The sequence below is a fragment of the Lemur catta genome, chromosome 22 (genome assembly GCF_020740605.2).
Source record: "Lemur catta isolate mLemCat1 chromosome 22, mLemCat1.pri, whole genome shotgun sequence".
Classification (NCBI taxonomy): domain Eukaryota; kingdom Metazoa; phylum Chordata; class Mammalia; order Primates; family Lemuridae; genus Lemur; species Lemur catta.
The window spans coordinates 30408596-30421333 of NC_059149.1; the positions used below are offsets into that span (position 1 = coordinate 30408596).

The window sequence follows — 12738 nt, forward strand, 5'->3', positions numbered from 1 at the left end:
ATTGCTTAAATTTAAAGTAGCATGATGCTTTTACTAAGTGCTAAGAATTATCCTAACAAGTAATTTCTTTCCTTCACGTTGGCTCTCTCTCCAAACCAGTGTCGTCACTCATCTCAGCCAGTCATCATGCTATAGATACAGTAGCCTTATTCTGTTTGGGGAAATGCAATCCCCCCTTTCAATCTGACTGAAACCGCGGGGGACTGATAAAAGGAGACACCCAGAGTAACATACTTTTGGGTCTCTAATCATTTTAAATACCCAAAGGTTTATCAGCTTTTTGTATATCCCTACATTCTTAAATCTGGTAGTATGGTTATCTAGTTATCACATACGGAGACAAGAGATAAAAATGTAAAATTTGACTTTAATATTGTTAAATGAGCTGTGGAGCCGACTCTTTGCCATCACCACTGAGTTTTGTTTTTGTGTCTTTGGCTTGCAGATGCGGCGTCATCAGGCTTCACTCTGGAGGATGCGGTAAACTGGGTCCCCTCGGGTGGTGACTGTGCACCGGCTACGCGGGGAAGAACAGCCGGGTTGCTGCTGCTGCTGCGAAGGAAACACAGTCGCCAAGGAAGGAAGACGGCCGCCGGCCACGACGGCACGTGTCCCTGAGCCTGAGAAGTCGGGGCGGGAGGTGAGGCTGAGGTTCTGCCGCCGGGTCCCCTCCCCCTGGGCGGGTCACGCCCCACCGATCAGGCAGGTGACGGTTAGGGCCCCGCTCCCTTCTAAACCTCACCGTGGGAAATCAAGGAAAACGCTGCTCATTTTCCGGTTCCGTCTAGATCGGTGAGGATGGGCGGAACCTTCGAGGAATGGGTCAGTTCGGAACTAGAACCTTTCCCCCCGGGGGTCACGGACTTGCCAAGGTGCACCGCTCACTTTGGAAAGCTTTCGGATGTGCACAATCTAGAGGTCGATTCACATGTGCACTGGTCATAGGATTTTATTGCCACGAAGGTGACTAAGTTTCATTTACTGCCGTGTCACTGGTTTTAGATGAGGGAGGTGCCTTAGCTATTGCTTGGCTGCAGGTATAAGCTACCCGACGTATTGGGTATCACAGCGGATCTGCTGCTAAGCCTGCCTGAAGCGGAATCCGTCTGTGCATGGTGACACTTCTTGTAACTGCGGATTTAAATTTTTTGCATTGATTAAACATTTACAAATTTGATGTTGCATAGTGAGATCATAAAAGGGCACTGGGCTGAGACAGAGAATGTTCAGTGTAACAGTCCTTTAGTCACTTGACTTGATGCTTACTTGCCAATTTCCAAAAAAAAGCTAAATAGCAACCCCAGTGATTAATAACATTTTGTTTCTAAATTGTGCATAGTTTTCTGTTCCTTTAAATAAAAATATACTAGTGCTTACTATCTGAATGTAGCATGAAATTGTGTGTGTTGTTTGTGGTGTGTATCTGTGCTTGTGTGTATGTGCCTGTGTGTGTGGCATGTGTGGTGTGTTTCTATGTGGTGGGTGTGCATATGTGTGGGGTGTACATAGTGTGTATATGTGGTGTGCGGGGTGCGTGTACATGTTGGTGGGTGTGCGCATGTGGTGTGTGAGGGGTGTGGGGTGTGTGTACATGTTGGGTGTGCACATGTGTGATGCATGTGTAGGTGAGGGGTGTGGGGTGTGTACATGTTGGTGGGTGTGCACATGTGTGATGCATGTGGTGTGTAGCTGGTGTGTGGGGGTGTGTGTACATGTTGGTGGGTGTGCACGTGGGGGTGCATGTACATGGTGGTGATGCATGTGGTGTGTAGCTGGTGTGTGTACATGTTGGTGGGTGTGTGTACATGTTGGGTGTGCACATGTGTGATGCATGTGGGGTGTGGGGGGTGTGTACATGTTGGTGAGTGTGCACATGTGTGATGCATGTGGTGTATGTAGTATGTAGCTGTGGTATGAGGGCTGTGTGGGTGTGTGTACGTTGGTGGGTGTGCACGTGTGATGCATGTGGTGTGTAGCTGTGGTATGAGGGGTGTGTGGGGGTGCGTGTACATGGTGGGTGTGCACATGTGTGATGCATGTGGTGCATGTGGTGTGTAGGTGTGGGGTGCGTGTACATGTTGGTGGGTGTGCACATGTGTGATGCATGTGTAGGTGAGGGGTGTGGGGTGTGTGTACATGTTGGTGGGTGTGCACATGTGTGGTGTATGTGGTGTGTAGCTGTGGTATGAGGGGTGTGTGGGGGTGCGTGTACACATGTGTGATGCATGTGGTGTGTAGCTGTGGTATGGGGTGTGTGGGGGTGCGTGTACATGGTGGGTGTGCACGTGTGATGCATGTGGTGTATGGGGTGTGTAGCTGTGGTAGGGGTGTGTGCGTGTACATGGTGGGTGTGCACGTGTGATGCATGTGGTGTATGGGGTGTGTAGCTGTGGTATGAGGGGTGTGTGGGGGTGCGTGTACATGGTGGGTGTGCACATGTGTGATGCATGTGGTGTATGGGGTGTGTAGCTGTGGGGTGAGGGGTGTGTGTACATGTTGGGTGTGCACATGTGTGACGCATGTGGTGCATGTGGTGTGTAGCTGTGGTATGAGGGGTGTGTGGGGGTGCATGTACATGGTGATGCATGTGGTGTGTAGCTGGTGTGTGGGGGTGTGTGTACATGTTGGGTGTGCACATGTGTGATGCATGTGGGGTGTGGGGGATGTGTACATGGGTGTGCACATGTGTGATGCATGTGGTGTATGTAGTGTGTAGCTGTGGTATGAGGGGTGTGTGGGTGTGTGTACATGTTGGTGGGTGTGCACGTGTGATGCATGCGGTGTGTAGTTGTGGTATGAGGGGTGTGTGGGGGTGCGTGTACATGGTGGGTGTGCACATGTGGTGTATGTGGGGTGAGGGGTGTGTGTACATGTTGAGTATGCACATGTGTGATGCATGTGGTGTATGTGGTGTGTAGCTGTGGGGTGTGGGTGTGTGTACATGTTGGGTATGCACATGTGTGATGCATGTGGTGTATGTGGTGTGTAGCTGTGGGGTGTGGGTGTGTGTGTACATGTTGGTGGGTGTGCACATGTGTGATGCATGTGGTGCATGTGGTGTGTAGCTGTGGTATGAGGGGTGTGTGGGGTGCGTGTACATGGTGGGTGTGCACATGTGTGATGCATGTGTATGTGGTGTGTAGGTGAGGGGTGTGGGGTGTGTGTACATGGTGGGTGTGCACATGTGTGGTGTATGTGGTGTGTAGCTGTGGTATGAGGGGTGTGTGGGGGTGCGTGTACATGTTGGTGGGTGTGCACATGTGTGATGCATGTGATGTATGTAGTGTGTAGCTGTGGTATGAGGGGTGTGTGGGGGTGTGTGTACATGTTGGTGGGTGTGCACGTGTGATGCATGTGGTGTATGGGGTGTATAGCTGTGGTATGAGGGGTGTGTGGGGGTGCATGTACATGGTGGGTGTGCACATGTGTGATGCATGTGGTGTATGGGGTGTAGCTGTGGGGTGAGGGGTGTGGGGTGTGTGAACATGTTGGGTGTGCACATGTGTGATGCATGTGGTGCATGTGTGTAGCTGTGGTATGAGGGGTGTGTGGGGGTGCATGTACATGTTGGTGGGTGTGCACATGTGTGATGCATGTGGTGTGTAGCTGGTGTGTGGGGGTGTGTGTACATGTTGGTGGGTGTGCACATGTGTGATACATGTGGTGTATGGTGTGTAGCTGTGGTATGAGGGGTGTGTGGGGGTGCATGTACATGGTGGGTGTGCACATGTGTGATGCATGTGGTGCATGTGTGTAGCTGTGGTATGAGGGGTGTGTGGGGGTGCATGTACATGTTGGTGGGTGTGCACATGTGTGATGCATGTGGTGTGTAGCTGGTGTGTGGGGGTGTGTGTACATGTTGGTGGGTGTGCACATGTGTGATGCATGTGGTGTATGTGGTGTGTAGCTGTGGGGTGTGGGGTGTGTGTACATGTTGGGTGTGCACATGTGTGATGCATGTGGTGTATGTGGTGTGTAGCTGTGGGGTGTGGGGGTGTGTACATGTTGGTGGGTGTGCACATGTGTGGTGCATGTGGTGTGTAGCTGTGGTATGAGGGGTGTGTGGGATGTGTGTACATGGTGGGTGTGCACATGTGTGATGCATGTGGTGTATGTGGTGTGTAGCTGGGGTGTGTGGGGGTGCGTGTACATGTTGGTTGGTGTGCACATGTGTGATGATGTGGTGTGTAGCTGTGGTATGAGAGGTGTGTGGGGGTGCGTGTACATGTTGGTGGGTGTGCACATGTGTGATGCATGTGGTGTATGTGGTGTGTAGCTGTGGGGTGTGGGGTGTGTGTACATGTTGGGTGTGCACATGTGTGATGCATGTGGTGTATGTGGTGTGTAGCTGTGGGGTGTGGGGTTGTGTGTACATGTTGGTGGGTGTGCACATGTGTGGTGCATGTGGTGTGTAGCTGTGGTATGAGGGGTGTGTGGGATGTGTGTACATGGTGGGTGTGCACATGTGTGATGCATGTGGTGTATGTGGTGTGTAGCTGGGGTGTGTGGGGGTGCGTGTACATGTTGGTGGGTGTGCACATGTGTGATGATGTGGTGTATGTGGTGTGTAGCTGTGGTATGAGGGGTGTGTGGGGGTGCGTGTACATGTTGGTGGGTGTGCACATGTGTGCACATCTGCACATGCCTGTGCGTGTGCGCTCCTAGAGGGGCGTAGTTTCACGGCAGTGTTGGGGTGTCAGACTTTCAGACATGCAGTGTACAGGAAGAGAAGGAGGTTCACACGTACCCACACCTCTGTTGAGAGCCTACCGTGTCCAGGAGCGGCGTTAGACTGCAGTGAACGAGAACATGGTCCACACGCTCAAGGAGCATTCAGAGTTCCGTGAGAGCAACCCACAGGAGCCAGGGAACCTCCTGCGACACCTCGTCAGTCTGGCCGACCCTGGGAACACAGGAGGGGGGGGCAGGAGTGACACTCGCAGGGCCCAGGCAGGCCCTGGACTGACTTTCTGTGCAGACCCTCAAAGACCTTTCTGTGGACGTGGCACCTACACTGAGCCTCAGCCAGTGAGGGGGGAGGGACACAGGGCCAGAGGGAGCAGGTGTGCAGACAGGAGCTGTCCTCATCCCCGCACCTGCAGGCCCTGCAGGTGAGCCCAGGAGAGGGCAGGGAGGCTGAGCCGGGGAGGAGCCTCCCAGGACGGGGGTGGCTGCTCAAAACACCTGCTGCAAACCCACTCGGGGGTTCCCGCCCACCTGGGCGCTGTGGCTTTGGTTCCTGATGCCCTTGTGGGGCGGCCGCCGGGGCTCCCACCTGGGATTCAGAGCACCTGAGGCTGCCGTGCGCTGGGAAGCCCAGGCCACAGCCCAGAAACTGAATGTGTGATTAAAATCCTCTCCTCAAAGAACAGCCTGGCTTCAGTAAATATCCACAGCATCTAAGATAGGAACATTACTGATACCAAACACATTCTTTCAGAAAACTGAAAAAAAGGGAATAGTTCCCAACTCATTATATTAAATCAGCACAATCTTGCAATCAAAATGTGACAAGTTCATTATAAAAAAGAAAAATTTCAGGGCAATCCCTCTCATAAACACAGATTCAATAATGCCAAATTAAATATTAACAAACCAATTCAAATAATATAGAAAAATATTAATACATTGTGCCCAAGTTGGGTTTACTTCTGGAAAGCAAGGTTACATTTACATTAAAAAAAATCAATCAATGCAATAAAGTACATTAACATAAAGCATAAAAAGTAACAAAAAACAAACAAACAAAAAAAACCCTGCATGATCCTCTAAATGGATCCTCTAAGTGTTTTTGTTGTTGTTGTTGTTGTTTCCTTATTTTTTTTTTATTTCTCACGCAGCTACAAGTTCTAGAGGGCTCCTCTAAGTGTTTGTTGTATACTCCACCTTATTTAGATCAATCAGCTTTAGGATTCATTCCAACCAAAGTTTCCATCTTTGAGAATTTTTTTTCAAGATGATTTGCTGTGGTATGAAGACTTGGCCCACTACAAACTAAAGGGAATTAAACCACAGCTACACATAACAGGTTTTCACCCCACAGTTTCTACAACTCTCCTTTGTCCGGTCAGGTAAAACTTAAAACAAATAAAGAATTATTGAGACTTTCTCTTTTAGTATCCAATCATTCTGATATTCATTTTGTCACCCACTATGGCAGGGAGAATGCAGGTAATTTAACCTAATCGCTCTCTTCCTTCTACTCCAATTAAAATCGCTTTACTCAAAGTGAGAACAGCTGCTGTAGAAAAAGATTAAACTTGAAATGCACGCGTGGGACTTTTTTGTTTGCTTGCTTGCTTTTGAAAAACATATTTCGAAACAATGTTATAAACAATGTCACAATGTTATAATTTTAAAAGATCCCCGATTAATAAATGATAACAATACACTGTATTTACCTTGAGTTTAGGTTCTAAAAAGAAGGCTTTGGATGGGGTGGAGAGGCTGTGGGAAAACCTTGCATGATTCTAAGCAATGAGCTTTGCAAATTCAGTTGTATACAAATATTCAGCTTCTGCGACTCAGAAAAATTCTTTGAATGTGAAGTCGTACATTTTACTGTATATCTTATACCCTACTCCATCACTTGAGTTTTGAATTATAACCACTTTCCACTTTATGAATAGTTTTTGCAAACATTAATGCCACAATGAATATTCATGACATGATTCCCTCGCTTCAAGCTGTAAATCATGAATTTTCATTTTGAAAGTGAAATGTTTTCTGTCTTGCAAAAACAAACTTACTTTTCATTAAACATTCAAGATCTCAAAGGATGCTGGGCTTCATTTTTTCACATAATTGAAGATGGAATGTAAAACTTAATCAATTTTTTTTTCTTTCAGTATCAACAAATCTATAGCTTATGTTATTGAGTTTTGGAAGTTGAGATAGGACAAAATTAAAACACCAGGTACCTGGAAATCTATGTGGCTATTTCCCAAATATATGAACTTATTGTGGCTCTTGTAGATTTAAAAAGAAGTCATCGTGTTTTGATGGTTTTCAATTTACTACTGACAATAAAAGCTCATCTGTACTAGAACTCCCCCTGCTGTCTACATGGAGGAGAGAGTAGGACCAGGCTCTGTTCTGTGCACGGTGCTAGCGGCTGCTCAAGAACGTTATTTCTGTATCGCAAGCAGGTGTGAGTCCGTGTTTTAACAGCTCTACATTGGTTTCAGCTGCGGAGCATCAACAAAGGAGCCTTTGGCCTTTATAATTTTTATGTTTCAAAAATCAAAGAATTTATCTTTCTTCAAGCCTAGGTTTATGTTGTCTTTTCATGTCTTTCACCTTTTATTTGCTGCAGTTTTTTATTTTTAAAAAGGTCTAGTTCCTGGGCTTTTGGTTACTTCATTTTGATATTTTCTATAAATATGTTTCACTACGTTTTCTTAATGTGAATGAAACCTCTCCATTTTCAATTCCAGATATTAATCCACACTAAGAGTACATAAATATCATGGGTAGAGAACGTAAATTCTTAGGAAACGTTTTCGAACGCGGGCCTCGGGCTTGCTGACTGCAGATGTTTGGAACTATTGCCTCCGTGAAACTCTGAGCCAATTCCTTACAGTAAATCTATCTTTACATCTGTCTATCTCCATCTTTATCTAGAAGTTATATAAATTATATTAAATTAAATTAATATTATATTAATATATAATTATATTAAATCATATAAATTATATTATTATATAAATAAGTATTAATAAATAAATAAAACTAGTTTCTGAAACAAGCGTCAGATCTTCTGTTTTCTCAAACACATTAATTTTAACTATATTATATTAGACTGTATACTATACACATAGTTTGATATAGACAGAATTAGAGCAGTGATTTTTGCCTGGTTTTTCATTGTTGTATTCACCGAGTGGATTAACAATGACAGAGAAACAGTAAAAGGCTTTTTATTGCTGCCCCTTCTCTGTGACATGCATGTACCTTCTCTCACTTTTAACACAGACTCTGTAAACGTACCTATTATTCACTGATACTAACAGACCTTGGTCCTCAAAAGATTAAAGTCGCATCCCTCTGTATTTCAACGTAAGCCCATTTCAGTCCATCGAGGCAGAACTGGGTTGAGAGTGATCCCGATGCCCCGTGGCATCCCGGGCTGTGTTGACAACAAGGGACAAAACGTTGCTGGTGCCACCTGTGCGTCCTATCCCTACAGCGTGAACGATACGATTCCTTGTCCCTCTCACCTGCAATGCCGTGACACGCGGGGAACCAAACGAGAAACCCTGTCTCCCGTCAAACTGTAAACTGTAAACATATATTTCTCTTGCCGTCTCGGCTACCCAACCCATTTAACATCTAAAAACTAGTATTTAAAAGAAAGAAAAAATCTCTCCCCCCATCTCAGCAGGTTAGAGAACACAGAGGCTCCTCACCTTACGACAGTCCTGATAAACCCATCGTGAGCGGAAAACATTCCAGGCCAAAAAGGCATTTAACACGCCTGCTTCCAACGTCCTGGGAACGCGCACGGCAGCGCAGTCGGGCAGAGCCGTCTGAGCCACGCAGCACCCCGCCAAGTACCCGGCGTGGACCCCTCGGATCGCAAGGCTGGCTGGGAGGACGAGGAAATAGCCTACAGGTGTTATTCAAGACACCTGCGCTAAAGCACTGAGCACACCTGTTTGCATGGCTGTGTTTAATTATCCCCGCCGGACCATTCTGAATTCAGGGGAGGGATCAGCCTCCCACTGCATCCCTTGCACGTCACACAGCGTGTAGGGGGGCTTTGATGAATATTTACGGAATAACAGCACGGACCTCAGTTCACACGGAGGGTCCCCGCCACCTAGCTCTCAGATTTGTTAATACGACATAGCGTGTGTGAGAATGCCAGCCAGCCCTGTGTACATAAAAGGTCGTTTTGCACATCAGCACGCGTAAAACAGGACTGAGCTTGCATGCCAAGTGTGCCGGGACTTCCTTTTTTCTCTGCCAGTAATTAGCGCCTGTGGACGGTTTATGTATTTCAAGAACAATGTTGCTCTGTGCCTCATGTTTGAAATACTTTGGCCGTTTGCGAGGAAGACCTAGATGGTCGGTGTGAAAGCTCAGCTGAGAAGCGGGGCAGCCTCCACAAGGCAAGGCATTGCCGTCTAGAGCACGTGGGAGATTAGCCAACCTCCCTATTCCAACTTCAGGAGTCTCTGCTCAGTGCCTTCTATCATCAGCGCTTATCTGCTCAAAGCAACGGCATCTAGTTCCCGTGGAATATTAAGTATTTATGCAAGACACACTTTCGCATGCAAGCCAATCAAATCATCGCCTCTCCTTATCTCGTTGACTTCAAAATGACTATATTCCTTTGCGGGCTCAATGTACATGTCAACGCACTTTTGCTTTTTCATAAGAAAAGTCTTCTTTTGTCAAAGAAGGTATATTTATCATATTTATCGTGTTTCATTGAATGGTGCCTTGCATGAATAAAATATTACTTTGTTCTCATTTCAACTCAATCAGATGGTTTCAGGGGAGGCTTAACAAAGCCAGCGACAGAACTTGAGCTTTCGAAGATTAGTTCTATCTAACTAGGGCAAAGAGTATGTGTGGGGAAGGAGTGAGAGAGGATGCCAGGAAATGCTCCAAGAAGACAGTGCACACATCATTCTAGATGGGAAGCAGCGTGACGTGGTCAAGAAACAGAGAGAAGGACCCTAGGTTGTATTGTGAGGCCCAGGGGAGGCATAAGACCAGGTTCCAATGAGGCCGGAGAGGGTTTGGAGACTACTCAGAGCATGTGGGACTTGTTACCTATTTTCGTATTAATGTGGTGATGAATCAGGTGATTGAAGGATAAAAGGAAAAGCAACATGATAGGATTTTCACTTTGTAAGGGTAACTGGCTGACGTGGAGGAAGGTGAGAGCTGCCTGGAGACCAGGTCCGGGGTGGGGACCAGCCTTGCAGGGACAGAGGCTGTCAGTAGTGTGTGGCGAGTGTGTAAAATGGAGAGCAGAGAATGCACCCCGAAGTCGGAAGATGAGCCTGAAAGCCACGGGTGATGCACTGGGTGTCGCGGTGGACAGAAGAGAAGGATTTGTCCTGTCTGTCACATCTGTGTGGGTGTCCCTGGTCCCCCGTTCCCAGTGTCAAGAATGGGTGTTAGCACCGAGTCCAGCCGCTGTGATCACAAATAGGAAGCAATCTCACACAACATTCAATGCAAAACAATGTCATTAAATGCAAAACAGCCCGTCCTCCGTGCATGGAGAAGGCCCCAAAGTCTGAGCACAGCTGCCTTTTATAAGCCCACTCGTTTGTCCCGCCTCTTTCCTGGCAGGATTGGTTGTCGTTTCCTGCCTTTGAGGTGATTGACAGGTGGGGGGCTACAGAACAGGTTGGTTACACAGCAGTTTCCTTACTATGCAAGTGTCTTCCCAGGATGCTTTGTGAAAACTCCACCCATGCTATGCTAATGAGATGGTGATGAGCTCCAGGGCAGTGAAAGGTCACGAGGAGCTCCTCACTGTGTGTGTTCCCACCAGGGAACAGTTCCTGGCTGCAATTGGTTCCTAGCTACAGTTTTGTTCCCTCTCTCCATCCTCGGCCACTTCCGTGGCCCCTGTTTGTCCTCCTTCCGACCTACCCTGATGACCAGGATCTGGCCTGTGCGGAAGTAGCACAGTGAGACCTAAAACCCTGGGAAGGACAAGATTGGGAAGGAGATGCAGGAGCTTGGCAGTGGACACAGCCCATGGGAGTTAAAATCTGATATATACGCATTATGGCAGCTACCGAATTCCTTTTCCTAATTCAGCTGGAGTTACATGTTCTGGGCAGCCTTTCTGTGTAACCCACCACCCTGAAATTACTGGCATAAAACGGTAGATATAGGACGCTGCTCACAGATCCTGTGGGTAGAGAACTGTAGGGTGCACGGTGGGGTGCACAGTGTCCAGGGTCTGTGCTGCGGGGACCCCAGGGCTGGCAGCTGAACCCCCCCCCACGGGCTGGAGGAGCCCCATGGATGGCACTCGGGCCGGGAGGACCCAAGGACACCTACCTGCCTGGTTTCCTCCCACCGTGGTGGCCTCGGGGCCCCGTGAGCAAGGGCAGGGCCGTCACCTCCCCTGGGCCAGGCCCGCAGCAATGCAGCATCAGGTTTTATTCCTTTCCCTCCCTCCCGCATTCAGCGGAGGAGGTGCAGCCTCTTCCCGACCGGCAGAGCATTCAGGTCACCTCGCAGAGCACAGGGAGACACGGAAGACGCTGTCCCCAACCCAGGACAACGGAATCTGCACTTTGCTTCTCCGGGTCTTGCACGCAGAGCCCTGGCCCGCACGGCCTCCCCTTGTGTTCTCTCTCGGAGCACTGACTGGGCCATGACACACGTTCACGCAAATGAAGAGGGCCCTTGCCGGGCTGTCTGGCCCAACCTCTCTTCTTTGTCTTATGGTTTCCTGTTTTATCTCTTAAAGCAACATTTCAACTCTTTATATCAAACTGATAAGAGCAGATACTACACTGGATCTTAGCCAAAGGCTGAGAAGGGATTCAACTGTTTACAAACGAATGTGTCTTTAAGTTTTATGTGGCAGGAAAATTTGAAAAACAGTAAAAATGTAAAGATGGGATTAAAATATTCCTGTGGTACCACAGTCTAGAGGCTTTCACTGTGGAGGGTTTGACATACATTTGATGGTCAAGAGATACCTTCCCAGGCTGCCTTGAATTAGTTTCCTTACGTGCACATCACTAACACCAGTACATTTTTTCCTCCCTCTTTTAGCATTACATAAGTATTCATTCATCTCATTAAAAGCTCCTCATGAATATAATTTTTAGTAACACTTTGTCAAAAATATGTAACAAACACTGTTTTCTACATTGAATTAAAATCGTAACGATGTAAATAGTGGAATGCAGATAAAAGTATTGAACATTTGATTTGTGAGACGAGAGAGACGTCCATTTTAGAGGTTTTGGAGACGATATCCTGAGGGGAATGAGAATTAAAACTGGGGAATTAGGCCGGGCGTGGTGGTTCACGCCTGTAATCCCAGCACTCTGGAAGGCCGAGGTGGGCGGATCGTTTGCACTCGGGAGTTCGAGACTAGCCTGAGCAAGAGTGAGACCCCATCTCTACTAAAAATAGAAAGAAATGATCTGGACAGCTAAAAATATGTATAGAAAAATTAGAAGGGCATGGTGGTGCATGCCTGTAGTCCCAGCTACTCAGGAGGCTGAGGCAGGAGGATCACTTGAGCCCAGGAGTTTGAGGTTGCTGTGAGCTAGGCTGACGCCAGGGCACTCTAGCCCAGGCAACAGAGTGAAACTCTGTCTCAAAAAGAAAAAATAAAAATAAAAAAACTGGGGAATTAAAATTGCTTCCTTTTTTGTTTATGCAAAGAGATTGTCACTGTTTCCAGATGCTTGCAGGAGGTTTGGGATGTTAGGTGAGTCGTTCTCATTCTTCCAGTTCCCTGGCATCATACACACAGTCAGTGCCTTTGTTTCCTGAAAGGAGCCACAGGTAAGTCATTAAAAATCATCCTTACTCTGCAGTAGTTTCTTGAGCCAGGTCTACTCAGGGGATGTGCTTTGGTTACCTCCGAATTCTCTTCCAAGTTTTCACCCTGAATGTGTGCATGCACTTCCTGAGTTGTGAAGTTGTTAAAGCAGGCATGGCCTCAAGGTGAAATCTGTTGAAACCTGTCAGAGGTATATTTTTCATCTTGCTGTAAAAAACAAACATCACATTTTTCAA

At 47.4% G+C, this 12738-nt stretch overlaps 1 long non-coding RNA gene and 1 other non-coding gene across 2 annotated transcripts; both read right to left on the minus strand.

Annotated features, from left to right (window-relative positions):
- Positions 1-371: 371 nt before the first annotated feature.
- On the minus strand, positions 372-11372 carry LOC123626449. Its single transcript, XR_006730854.1, has 3 exons — positions 11035-11372; positions 4771-4903; positions 372-552 (listed from the first exon to the last, which is right to left on the minus strand). It is a non-coding gene; the product is annotated as an uncharacterized LOC123626449 (long non-coding RNA).
- Positions 11342-11525, minus strand: LOC123626731. Its single transcript, XR_006730979.1, has one exon. It is a non-coding gene; the product is annotated as a U2 spliceosomal RNA (small nuclear RNA).
- Between the last annotated feature and the right edge of the window lie 1213 nt (positions 11526-12738).